General features: G+C 43.4%; 1 long non-coding RNA gene across 1 annotated transcript; it reads left to right on the forward strand.

The window, feature by feature from the left end:
• The first annotated feature begins 1,868 nt into the window (after window positions 1-1,868).
• LOC144101659 (uncharacterized) lies at window positions 1,869-5,651 on the forward strand. Its single transcript, XR_013308026.1, has 3 exons — window positions 1,869-1,959; window positions 3,315-3,427; window positions 5,566-5,651. It is a non-coding gene; the product is annotated as an uncharacterized LOC144101659 (long non-coding RNA).
• Window positions 5,652-13,689: the final 8,038 nt, after the last annotated feature.

The raw sequence follows: 13,689 nt of genomic DNA on the forward strand, positions 1-13,689 counted from the left end.
AAAAAATTCGAAACTAGTTTTTAGCTTTGTGCACCAAGCTATAGCTTCAGGCATCTCGTTTCCAGACGTAATACACGCTGTTTGTTGCTGAAGCTTCTTCAATTTGATAGCTGCATCAGGTTCGCTTTTTCAAGCGCTTCCTTCGCAAATTCTTTCGCAGTTCTCGCCTTGAGAGTTAAGAGGGTGCTTCTTTTCGTCTTTGTTCTTTCTTTTTCTCTCTACCTTTTCCATTCTACTATGCAACGAAGGAACCTGACTTTCGGTCACTTTTTCGCAGCCCGGAATGCACCAGCAGGTAAATGCAGAAGTGTTTTTCAAAGCCTACTGCGCCGTCTCGTGTACCTGCACCGCATGCAGACTTGGCTTTTTCGAGGCAGTCCTGCAGCCTTTGTCACGCCACTATGGCGAGGAAAGGGGAATTGGCGTTGAAAAATACCTGTCTGCGATGTCCAGTAGACGCTTTTCCGTAATCCTAGCCGACCTGCAGTCCCACTGAAGCTCCTAGCTTATATGTTGAGTACATCCTTACTTCTTATTTTATTTACGGAAAAGTATTCGCTCCGAAATTGGATGAGCGATTTGCTTTCCTTGTGGCTTTTTATCAACTTCCCAAACGCTGCTTTTAAACCTTCTACTTCCACCAATCTCTAATACCTTAGAAAGCGTTTACGTTCCGTAGGAGACGGTTAAGTTTAAATGCACTGCTTTTCAACCGGTTTGTTTAAGTGGTGTTAAGGCAAAGACTTTAGCCAAATGTCGAATTATGGTTAAGAAAACAAAACAACGCAGAAGCACAGGACATGAAAGAAGCAACTGCTATTTATTTCGCCAGAATCGAGATATATACAGCTGGAATAAAAACGAGTTGCTAGTCGGCGCATAGTGCTCTCGTGTTGTTTCTCGTCCAGTGTTTCAGCGCAGTTTTTTCTTCAGTTTAGGCAATCAAGAACTGCTAATGATTTGGGGTGAAGTGGGGATCGGATGTGAAATTTATTATCTGACATAAAGCTATGTAATCTGGCACGCTTATTGAAGTAAACTGAATGATTACATGCAAATGTTGGCTGAAATACCTTGAGAAGCGTTACATTATAAATTCTAATAAGTGCAATGCTCATACAAATAAAAATCCTGTGGTTTCTGAAATTTGGATTGTTTTCCAAGACTTCCGCCGTTTGATCTCCACGTACTTTTAAATCCAGAACCTTTAGTTATTTATACGTCAGATACAGTTTTCTGTCATTTTTACGCAAGGTTTCTGTGGATATTTATTGGGAAGCAGATGTCAGATTGTGGCGTAACCACCTACTCTTAGGATCCTTTTCACTACACTAATTAATTTCCTAATTGTGTTTAGTAACAAATGGTGTGACATCAGTCTTCATAACAGCACATAACATCATTATTTATTACTCATTATCATTAAACTTAGAACCCCTGGAGGCCGAAATTTCCGGAGCCCTTCTCTACAGAGGCCCTCATAACTTGAGCCGCTTTGGGACGTTGAACCCCCGTAAACCCATAAATATTCGTTCGTCTGGAGTACCGCCGGCTGCGAACATTCGGTGTGTGCCTTGGAATAACGAGCAGCCAGTTATGTTAGGAAAAAAAGGTGGAAATCGAAGTTTCTTAATATATATTCATTGCATAAAAAAACTTTCTAGCCCTTTTAAATTAGACAAAAGAATTTAAACTAGAGAAATTTAAACTGATTGAAGATAGAATAGTGCCACGAGTCGTGCTGCAGTAGTCAGGCTGTCAATCTTTGCGGTGTCAGTTATGAAAATGAGTGCTCGTGGAGAATAACTGTTTCCAGCTCCCCGGAACCCTAAAGATCTTCCCATTATTTCCTTGACTTGCAGGGCTTGAAACCGTGCCCGTTCAGCAGGGAGCCAACTGACCCTGAAACCAAGCCACCACTGGAGACCACCGCAGACGCTTGCGGTAGCCGTTCACAAGGTAACCCTTTTTTCACCACTGTTTCGGTGCATGGTGTGAGCTAAAGGGGGCACTGACTGCACACAATGGCTGCTCTTGCGTTAAGCATGTAGTTGCCAAAATAGGAACAACGCCCGGTGGGAAGACTGGCGGAGATGACCTCGTATCTTTGCCGTGCTCTTAACCCTCACAAAAACTTCTTTATACAGTCTATAGACTGTCCATAAACATGTGTCGATAAAATCTATAATTCTTTGTAGACAAACCACAGAGAACAGTCTATAGGCAAAACAAATCCCATAGACAGTATATATACAAATCTATAGATCTATGGCCATACACTTTTAGTAGAATTTTATCTATAGCTAACAGTCTATAAATTATGAATACACAAAAAGGAATATGTAGGAAGGTAATAATCTATGCAGTGTATAGACTGTCTGTAGACCATTTTTCTAAAGAGTGATACCGCGTATTTTCGTTAGGACTGATTTTCACATTCAGTTTTTTCTCTCTTTTTTGGACGGCGTTTCCACTTATGCCGGCAGAGTTGATAGACGTAACCAGTGTTATTCCCAGACTCCCTTATCTAAGGTGAGATTTCAATGACAAAAGCCGCTAATTTGATCATTCCTTATGCTGCAAGACACGTGTACTGTGCTAAAGAAAGTATAAAATGTACCTTTTCACTAATATCCTTGAGCGCCAAGGACCTGTAGAACTTTTCACTGTCTGCAGCCTGATTGAGCTCGCGTGATGTTGGGCAGTGCTGCGCATGCGCAGTAGATGCCTGTATAAAATCCGCCAATCAGAACGCTGCTGGCACACAGCCAAGTGGAAATCTGGCTGCGCTCTAAAAGGAAAATGTAAAAAATTAGCTGTGGTTTAAGAACTGCTGAACCTGTTTAGAGAGCGGAAAAGCTATGGTTGATCGGGAAGCAGACGTGGCCTGGCGTCTATAATGTGAGTGCGTTCCACACACTGGATTAGCAGCGCACCCACCCTACCACCCTCGCAGGTGGCATGCAGTTAATGGTTGATCTCGAAAGGTTGGTCACCCAATGAACGCTGCGGCCTATTCTACCGTCCTCTGCCCGCAAATCGAAAGGTCAAAAGTCAAGTGGTGCGAAACCCTGGCGGAGCACATATGGTGAGGCCTGTAGCCACACTTGACGCTCACTTGGCTTTTGCCTAGTGTAGTGAACCTTTCGCTTCAAAAGTATTATATAGGTATTCTCAGAGTTCACACGATACGGGCCACTTCGCAGATTTCGTGCCCGCAACGTTCCATTGTGCTACAGAAAGCACGGTACAGCTTGTAGTCAGTGTTCGTGCAATTCAGTGGTGGAAGCTCACGTAAGATTCTCTTTCTGCAGCCCGACCGATGTGGAAGACCACTGCGCCGCATAGAATACTTTCGTCGCGTCTGGTGGAAAGTCCCAAGTGACCAGCCAGCCATTGACATCCCTACTTCCACTGCAATGGTCGGGTGAGTGCTTTGTTTTCAGTGAGTAGCGTGTGGCAATTATCTCAGCTGTAGTGTGGTTGAGAACATGGAATATCAATACAACAGCGCATACATAATTCCCTGAATTTTCTTCACCATGAGCATGCTGGCTAGGGTACCGCTTTCTTCGCCATATTTTGTTTCCATTGAAAGCGAGTATTTTTCAGTCTGAATACATTGTTCAAGCCTCAACAGACAATTTTATTATATACCCTGACCACTGTGCCAGTAAGCGTTTTTACAGAGACGTGTAAAATTTGCGCTAATTTTCACAGTTAATGGAAATATAAAACATTGAAAACCCACGATTTCTCTAATCAATGCCCATGAGATCGCGGAATCACTTTCTATCTCGATGATGCACAGTACACTCGGAATTAAAAAAAAAGCTATCTTTACATACTGGAGCAAAAACCTGGCTGCATAACTATGGTGGATGAAGCGCCCTCGAGCTCCCCGTTTTGTGAAAAATTGATAAATTTGCTCAGAACAAGATGAATGACTGCTAGGTGTAGCACATCCTTTCTGAACAATTTTATACAGAACACTTTAAAGAGCTAGCCAGGACGTTTATGCCGCTTGCACATTGACATTTGCTACATTCTATACATCCGCATACTGCGGTAATCGTTTAGGAGTGAAGCTCAAGAAGTGAGCATCACAAGGCACTCGTCTGAGGAAAGTTGGTATCTTCACGCTGCTGAGGCAATGTACAGCTGTTACCTTTAACCGAGGCGTGCGTTTCCTGTGGCCCGGTCGTTCTTGTATCATACTTCAGGGCTATTTACAATTGGAGCTGAGTCATTCGTGCATGTGGTTAACACCTGTTGCGACCACCTCGACGTCCGTACATATCGGTGCAGGTTTCATGTCTATCTTAGCTGGACAGGCGACATTGTAGCCATTCTCCTAGAAGGAATTTATATCCGACTCCACCAGCAACCTTGAACTACAGTGTCACATGCACTTTGTGGTCTTACGTGGTAAACGACACAAAAGTAGCGAAAGATACATGATATATAATGTGTACTCGTATCGTGGCTTTAGCGCCAGCTTCAAGCTACCAAACACCGCACCCGCAGTCTGCAAAGCAGAATTAGAGAAGGGCAAAGAAGGCATTGAGACAAATGGGCGCGCAAAAATGGTCTCTGGGCAAACTGGGTCCCTGGGCACACTGCATCCATTGGCAGGTATGTAAGCATATACGTATAGGCTATACGTGACCGAATACATGAGCTTCTCTGGCCGATTGGTGAGGTGCTTAACCTGCAGCTGTGAACATAACGCTTTGGGAATGTGTCTGAAGTTTTCGAACAGCGCTTGTCGACGATCTTGCACAATAAGTCTCCAGACTGCATTTCAGCAAAACCGTTTGCGGCATGGAGTCTACAAATGTGCACGTGACTTTTAAAACTTCCTATTTAAGCTGCTGGGGTTGTTTTCTCGAAGTTAGTGAGGCCGGCCTCAGTGGAAATATCTGCTGGACGGAACAAAATGATAGAGCCATTTCGTGGCCACACAAAAGGATCTCTTTTCTCTAAAGGCAGAAGATAATGTGCTGTTTGGAGCTTTAGCTTTTTCTTCTCTTACGTGATGCATTGTTTTATTAAAGGACCCTCTAACTGTCTTTTTATGGAAGCAGCTTTGGACTGTAAAGAAAATGATTAAATGGGCAGAAACGTATATCTTTTAAAGAATTGGGCAGCAAACCTGTTGACGTTCAAGTGTGCGCCGTGCGCCAATTCGTAATGTTTTTGAAGTAATCATGTTATTTTTAACTTGATGTTCGTGACAATTTCACAGCAATTTTCATGTATTTCTCGACTGTAGAACATAATGCTTGTCTGCAAGGGATAAAGTAGATTTGACTGGAGCGAGGACCTCCTTCAATCAATCGTCAAATGTACGTGGAAGGCTAGCGATATGTACCGGTATTGAACTACTGGGCAAGGCGCGCCAGATCTTCCCAGTCTTTACAGGTCATATGGAAAAGAAAGAACCAGTGAGAAGTCATAAGGAGTATATGCCCGAGCGGCGCACATTAATGATAGATGTGCTTCTTCATTGTGTGTGGCTTCGGTTACCATGATGAAGTCTTATGTGAGATGTTCGTTGTGCAGCTCTGACAGAGAAGACCAGTACTGCGCCTGGAATGCCTGCAACGCGTATGGCTGTCCACCAGCCACTCAGCCACGAGAGTTCAGCGCAGACACCGTTGTACTACAGTGGCCCGGTGAGTGATCGATGTCGAATGAGTGGGAATCCAAATGTCTGTTTCCATGTCTTAATTTTTGTTATTATTTTGTATGTTAAGTACACAATATTCAAAGAATTTTGTTCTGTGAAAATATTAATATTTCGGGGTAAAAGAGGTATGAACACACATCGTGGCAGAGGCAGCATTTTCGCTCACAGCGCTTTTTCGGAACCTTCCAATGAGGTACAAATCAAGATATATAAGTTGTGATGGGTATGTTTCGCGTGCGAAAGGCAAAGGTTAGAAAACGTATGCCAGGTTTATTTCCACCATTGCGAAAGTTATTGGCTCATAAAAGGAATTTCCAGAAGGCAGCAAGTGTAAATTAATGGAAAGATTGCTATCAACAAATTTTATGCCAGGTTAGAAATCGCGCACACATGCACCTAACTTACAATTTATTGTTTTTGGGAGCACAGCCGCCAGCATGCCAGCACTGCAGTGTCCCGCATTAAGTTTCTGATATATTTTGCGCATCGTCTCAGGTATTTTGGAAAATTATATGAATTCTACATACCATTTCATCCTTATCTTCTATTCGGGGATTATCCCATTGTACCATTTGCAATGTCATTGATTATTTAAATTGACACGAGAATTTTTTGTCACTATTTAAAGCTTTCATTTTTTTGGTCAGCATAACTTACTGAAAAGATATACCTTGGCACTAACAGGGCACCGTAGCCAATCACGGTGGAAGGGAACTCCTCGCATCCTTGCTCCTGGAAACACAAAGTTAGACATTTCTCTGGCGCTCTTTGGCCTTAGTTGCTGTTGTGTCATTAAACTCCCAACTAACTTATTAACACAGCAAGTTTCGAATGAGGCTGTCTTAAGAATTTTTTTTCTCCGCAACTCTGGGGTGCATCTTTAAATTGAAAAACTGTGGAGGGTCTGGCGCTAAAAGAATTTTACTACTTTCGTTCCTTAAACACGATAAATACAGTCGAACATTCTCACCTGACATATCTGTATATCATCATCAGCCTGACTACTTCCGCTGCCGAACAATGGCACCTTCCATATCTCTCCAAATAAACCCCTTGTCAACTAGCCGCGGCCACCTGATCCCTGCAAACATCTAATTCTCATCCGCCCACCGAACCTTCCTCAAAAATGAAAGAACCATGAATGGGTTTTATTAAAATTTGTGAATCGAATTAGTAGAAATGCGAAAAAGAATACGAAAGAACACGTCCCATTGTATTGTTTCGAACAATGCTATCAAAGCTCTAAACTTTAGCTGTTCTATCATCACCAATAACACCTAAATATATGCGCCAAAGCAGTAGATGCGCTGTCTGCTGTTCTGAATTTTTTCCAAAATTCCTATTCTGGCACTTCATCCGCCAAGCATACCTATACCTTGGGAAAGCTTCCTTCCAGTTTCTACGCATTGGTAGCTGCGCGCTGCCAGCTCACAGGCCTGAGTCTTCGGCTTGTGACCGCTTGCGAACAGTGCGCTTCTGGAAGCCGATGTCCTGCACTCGCAGCTTCCACTTTGTGGCCCCAGAAAGCTGTCCGCGAGTTTTACTTTTTAATGCGCTAGCACTGTATGGCTACGTTAGCGGTTTAGCGTCATCACGAGCTTGTCATCACGATAACGTTCGAGTGAATTGAGCTATAAGAAAAAGAATGGCTGCATTAGATAGAGCATAAAAAATCTTGCAGGGGGAAATCATGAGGTGCATGTGGGGTAATTAATTATTAGAGCTAAAAATGTCCAAAAGTGGGCGGGGCCAGAGCAGAAGTGGCGCCAAGTTTGAAAACATTGGAAGTGGGAGGAGCTAAAGCGTGGCGCCAAATTTGAAAGACCAGAAGTGTGGACAGTGCGAAGCATGACGCCAAATTGGAAAACGAAACGTGGCGCCAAGATTGAAAACTCAAAATCGGCAATGATGGAACTTGATAAATTTAGGCAAACAGAGGGAAAGAGGGGCAAAGAGGGGTAAGGAGGCGTCAATGCTTATGCATTCCTTCAATGCGGGTGCCGCAGTTATCTCATAATTTTTATGGGCCAATATGATCTGGTACACAAGCAGGATGAGGTGGTGCTGCTGTCACCAGGTGCGTCTCACAGCGGTGGGTGCGGCCCATAGGAATGCGTTTAAATAAATTATTTAAACAGCGTCTTCATAGCCCATGTTTCATATAGGGAGTTGAACAGCACAATTTAAGATAATTTTTATTTTTTTTACGCTAACGAAAAGGGTTCTCCTTAAGTGCAACGCAGCGACCTATGGAAATGAATTTAGTTATGAGCTAAGAGAGAAGAGAGTTAATAGAAAGATAGAAGTTAAGAGATCGAAAGCGGGCATTGTGGGTGAGGGAACAAACGCGTGTTAATGACATTCTAGTTGGAATCAAGAGAAAGAAGTGGACTTCGGCAGGGTATGCAATATGAAGACAACATAACTGCTGGTCCTTAAAGGTATTGGAGTGGATTCCAAGAGAAGGCAATAGTAGCAGAGGCCGGCAGAAATTCAGGTGGGTGGATAACATTAAATTTAATTTGATTCAGAGGGTTTCACGTCCCAAAGCTACTCAGGCTATGAGGAATGCCGTAGTTAAGGGCTCCGGAAATTTCGACCACCTGAGGTTCTTTAGCGTGCAGTGACATCGCACAGTGCACGGGCCTCTAGCATTTCGCCTCCATCTAGCAGCAGCCTTTTTTTATTAACGCGTCCCAAGATGGCGGCTGTCCGGCTAGACGTCTAAGTAGCCGTCTACTGGGAGGTATTGGAACGCACCCTACGACACCGTAGCGAAGCGAGCCCTATATATGACGTCGATGCGAGGAATGAATGAATGAAAAACTTTATTGGCTCCTTTAGGAAGTAGTAGCGGTAGAGGACCAAGTCTTAGTCTTGAAGCTTGGGTCCTCCTTGGCCGTGGGTGGGCCCCTAGTCCTGAGCTCCACTGAGTCGGGCCACCTCGCTTGCATGTGCTATGAGGGCCCTTTGGACCCCTAGCTCACAGCTGGTGAGCCAGCTCTCCCATTGCTCCGCACTTGGTGTTTTGTGTTTGTGGAATGCTTGATTTCTTCCGCACTCCCATGTGGCATGATATAGTGTTGGTTTTCTTCGCACCACGGACAGTTGGCGCTATACTGTGTGGGGAACATCTTGTTTAGTATGTATGTTTGGGAAGGAGCCTGTTTGCAGTCTTCGCCATCCTTTGGCTTCCTCCTTGGATAATCCTTTATGTGGTGAAAACCGGTCTTGCTGTGGCTTGTGAAGCTGAGGATGAGTTGTCGCATGCAAAAAGCGTGTGACCTCATATGACGCAGTAAAGGGGTGCTTTGTTTATTGCTTAGAATTTTCGTAGGTCTCGGCTTTCGTATATGCCCGATTGCGCAGTATTTTTGAAAGGAGGTTGGGGAGGAACTGTGGGGGAGTTACTAAATCTGAATCGGAAGGAAATATCTGTTTGGCCTATGTAGTGCATTCCTCACTCGCCGAGTGTGTGGTGAGTTTCGGCTACGGCCGAGACGTCAAGAGCAGTACAGTATTTTTTCACTGTCTATTTATTTTCTCTCACGTATGTGTACTCTCTTCTCTTTATAGAGCAAAATCAACTCGGGGCTGTCAAAAAACACCGGCTACAACAGCGCCCTGGAAATCCGGACCTCCGACAACAGGCAAGTAGCCACAAAATTTTGTCGCGCAACAGCGTTCTCGTGCTCCACTTTTCACGCACTGTTTCCCATTCTGCGAAGTTGCCAGTGATGTGTAGGTGCCAGTTTGACTCGAAGTTATCAGATATCAACATCCAGCATATCAGCCGTGCGGTCTTAATGAAGACACGCTTTGCGAATGCATGCGTCATCTTGGTGCAGTGACATGCTCCCGTGTTGCATGCCGGGAGTGTGAAGCTTGGATGTGGCACGAAAGCTCAAGGTTCCTTCCTTGAAAGTGACAAAATGCAGCTCTGCTAAGTCTTTTTTTTAACCAACCCTACTGCTCAGCTGCTATTCAGCTTCTTCGGGTTTGCGTATTTAATGACCTTTGTGCTTCAAGCTACAGCAGTCTCCTTATCACACACTCAACTAACTTCAAGGGCAGGATAAGGTAACAAGTGGGAGTGATTCGGCCCTAGATATTTTGCTGCCCCAAAATAACTAGCATGCAATTAGTTTGAGGAAAACCAAAATATAAACAAGAGCAGTTTTTGGTGTATTCTTGTCCTTTTTTAAATCGCACGTTTATATTCACACATTGGGTTATCAACCCTTTCAAGAGAGCTTAAGCCGAAATGTCAACGACTCCCAACGAAAACAACATATGCTTGATCATTGACATCACTGCACTCCAGAAAATGAGGTTCCAGTTTTTATTACAGCATTAATAAAATCAAACGATCCTGAAGTATACCTGGGATATGAGGTGCTTAATAAATAATTCGGGAAGTTCGGTCTTTTTCGTATGGACCGATATCACTACACGGGCATATTAGCGTTTCGGCTGCATCGTAATGAGGCGTCCGCGGCCAGAAATCAGGCCAGCGAACATGTGCTCAGCAATAGAACATCCGAAACACTGAATCCTTTGTGGCGGGCATAGCTTGGGAGCCGGTGCTGCTGCTGGCACATATTAGTCACCCCTGAAGAAGGGACCGAGTTTGTCCCGAAACGTTGGGTAAAGTTAAAAATAGTCGTTGGCGCCAGAATACGGTATTAGTTATACGGGTTACCTTTCGCTGGGGGTATAAAAATAGTAAAGGTTAGTTGCGGTGACATTACAGTCGTGCTTAGTCATTGTCTCTGACAGAGACAAGTAAATCATTTCAAGCAAATATGGATGGTCAAGGCCGTAATATATATCATCAATATAGTGTAATGGTTGGGCAGCACCAGCGCTCTCTTGTATTGGGTACGCCGCCAGGAAAACATGCACACTGGCTGTACGAGAAAACCTGGTACGGGTCCCTTTTCTAAAAACTTGCGTTCTGAGAAATTAAGCAGATTTATTTAACTTATGCGCGTAGACTTGCCTTGACCAGAAACCGTGTTAGGGCTGGTTTTACTGCATTATAATCAGTAAATCGCTTAGAGAAATTTCTCCAAGTAAGACAAAGAAACTCGTGAATGCGACTCAGGGCTCGAACGTAGTGCGTTTGGTCAAGCTCCATGAAGACGCATTCTCTGATAGTAACTTTTGATTTAAGAGAGTTCTAAACATCAGCCAACAACTTTCCACGGCATGCTTATTCGGCTGCCTGACATGCTTTCACCCAACCAAAGCCCCACCGATGGCAGCACCTGCCACAAAAGGGCAGTGGCGCATCGCTTGACGGCTGTTCCACTCACCAGGAGAGGTAGGAAGACTCCCTGGTGTCTACGTATGTAGAGAAAGACCAATTGCGCATATATCAGAACAACTGCTATCTGCGAACACTGGATCTGAACACCGGAATTGAAGTGAAAACTGGACTGCTAGCTCAGCTAACTAGCATTTGGCCTATGCTAATCAACCATCATTTATTTTTTGTTTTTTTTTATTGTCTTCTTTTCCCCTACATTTTTGTACTCCTACAGTTGGCATTTCGATTGTCACCTCCTGCTCTTCATTAGTCTTCCTGGATACATTCTTTCGCGTTCATTTTTACATGTCTTCTTTTTGCGTTTCACCCTTTTTCATATTTTTTGCATCTTTGTCTAACTTCATTTAAAGTTTTCCTTCACTAATAAATCTGCTCGTCCATGGATTTCAACATCTCTATGTGCTCATGGAGACGTCATGAATACCGCGGCCCAATTTTATTTTTCCAATTAGCTTTCGATTTAAACGTTCTACTTTTGGCCTTCTTTCTGTCATGTTTATTTATTTGCCATTGGTTTGAGCCTGCCAGTGCCTAGCAGGTGCAGGATTTTTGCTTGTGGCGCTTTATCTTTGTTTTGGCCGGAGGCACTACTTTGGGGCATCTGACCACAGGGACCAGTGAGAAGGAGCCAGTAGTGCGCATGTCCGTACTGTTATCGGATATGAGTTCACGCATGAACACATTGCGATGACAGCGCCATAAGACGCAAACGGGATTAGGCTTCCGATATTGCTGTCTACAAACTTATATCACCTGCTATTGTTATTTCACGACAAATATATTCGGTTAACAGTACTGTCGAGTGCATTTTTCAACGGACAGTTGCTTATGAACGCAAATTTTTCTGCACGTCGTAAGATTGCGCTTTAATGCTCAATATATGCACAGATCCCCCTTAGGACACTTGTAGCTTTCTGCTATTTATTGTCCAAAATGCACCCCTTCTGTTTTCTATGGCAGTTGTAAGAAAACGCCGGTCTTGGAAGAATTGTTTTTTTTTAAGAACAACATTTTTGGAATCTTGAGCTATTATTCTTAAAGTCTTGCAGTTATTTCATTCTGGAAATCAGTATTTTGAGCATAATATTAAATTTAGATATCCTCTGTGCGCCATTTGTGAAGGAGCCGACGTTTTAACAACGTTCGATTTTAGATGTCTTGCTATTCTCCTATGCCGCTATCACCATATAAAACACATAGAAATGGAGAACAAGCAGAGATAGAAGGAGGTGAGCTGAAGGCGCCATTTTTCCAGTACCTGAAACATATTCTTCTATTACGGTTCAACAAAAGTTGATAAACTGGCTTGAATGTTGAGAGCTTGAATGTTGCTATTTCAACAGCTGTAAAATGACTATTTAGGGTGAACTGCAAAAACAACTTCATTACAGTCCTTGCTCATCAGTTGAAAAAGCCATGCATTAAACAATATTTTCATTGCACCTTTTTGTGATCCTGGGCACTAAACGATCGCTCATTAAAATCAGATAGTCTTAGGATCGAACTAATATAACATTCCGGCCACGGCGGTATAATTTCGTTGGAGGCGAAATTCTTGGGGCCCCTGTACTGTGCAATGCCAGTGCGCGTTAAATAACCTCTGGTGGTGGAAATTTCTGGAGCTCTTCACTACGGCATTCCTCACAGCCTGAGGCGTTTTGGGACGTTAAGCTCTGATAATCAATCAACCAGAAACGTGAAATCATTCTGATCAGTATGTCTGTAACAGTATCTTTTAATATTGCAAAGTTTTCTCACAATTAGAAGTCCAATAAAGCTGGATCTGTACCAATTGAAACATTCAGCTACTTGGCAAGCGCCTGCCTTAATTCATCAGTAATTTATCTACTGCACGCTTATCTGTCACCAATCCCACATAGGAAAGAAAATCAGTATCGTGCATTCTCAAGAAAGAGCGCGTGCGGTCGGTCGTTGTTATTAAGGTGAAATGGTCTACAGACACACTATAGACTTCTCAAGACTCTATTGCCTTTTTATAGATTGTCTATTCATAGCCTATATATAAACTGTCTATCGACAATAGTTTGCTAAACGTCTATGGCCCTGAATGCATAGATTATCTGTAGACTGTCTCTAGGATTTGTATTACTGGTAGACTGTTCTCTAGGGTTTTATAAACTTCACAAACAGTCTATGGACAGTCTATAGACTGTCTAAAAATTTTTGTAAGGACGAGCCAGCATGGCTTCTTGCTCTTCAATTTACTGCCATATCTTTACACTTTACACTTTACTACCATATCTTGTCACTTTTCAAGATGCCAGCTTTCATTTTCCCAAGTTAATGGTTGTTTTCACAAGTAGCTTCCTTCTCTCGAAGCTGCAAGAACCAGTGGCGAGGCCGGTACCAGTGTCGGACGAAGAACGTGGCCGGCTGACAAATCTGAAGTGCATTCGTCACGTGGGTGCAAGTCGCCTCGCCGACAGCCACGCCCGCCTGATGCTCAGCTGATGCGGCGGGAGAGAGCTGTCGGTGAGCGAACTTTCAACCAGAGTATTGCATATGGCTAACTGTATACCCTATTCTTCGAAGAGTAAATGTGTAACAGTAAATGTGTAGCCCAAGTGTTTTCGAAAACACTTGAGTTACACGTTTGCTGTTACCTAAAACATTCTACATTTAGATTACGGGATTTTAGATGTGG

Source organism: Amblyomma americanum, chromosome 8 (genome assembly GCF_052857255.1).
Source record: "Amblyomma americanum isolate KBUSLIRL-KWMA chromosome 8, ASM5285725v1, whole genome shotgun sequence".
Classification (NCBI taxonomy): Eukaryota; Metazoa; Arthropoda; class Arachnida; order Ixodida; family Ixodidae; genus Amblyomma; species Amblyomma americanum.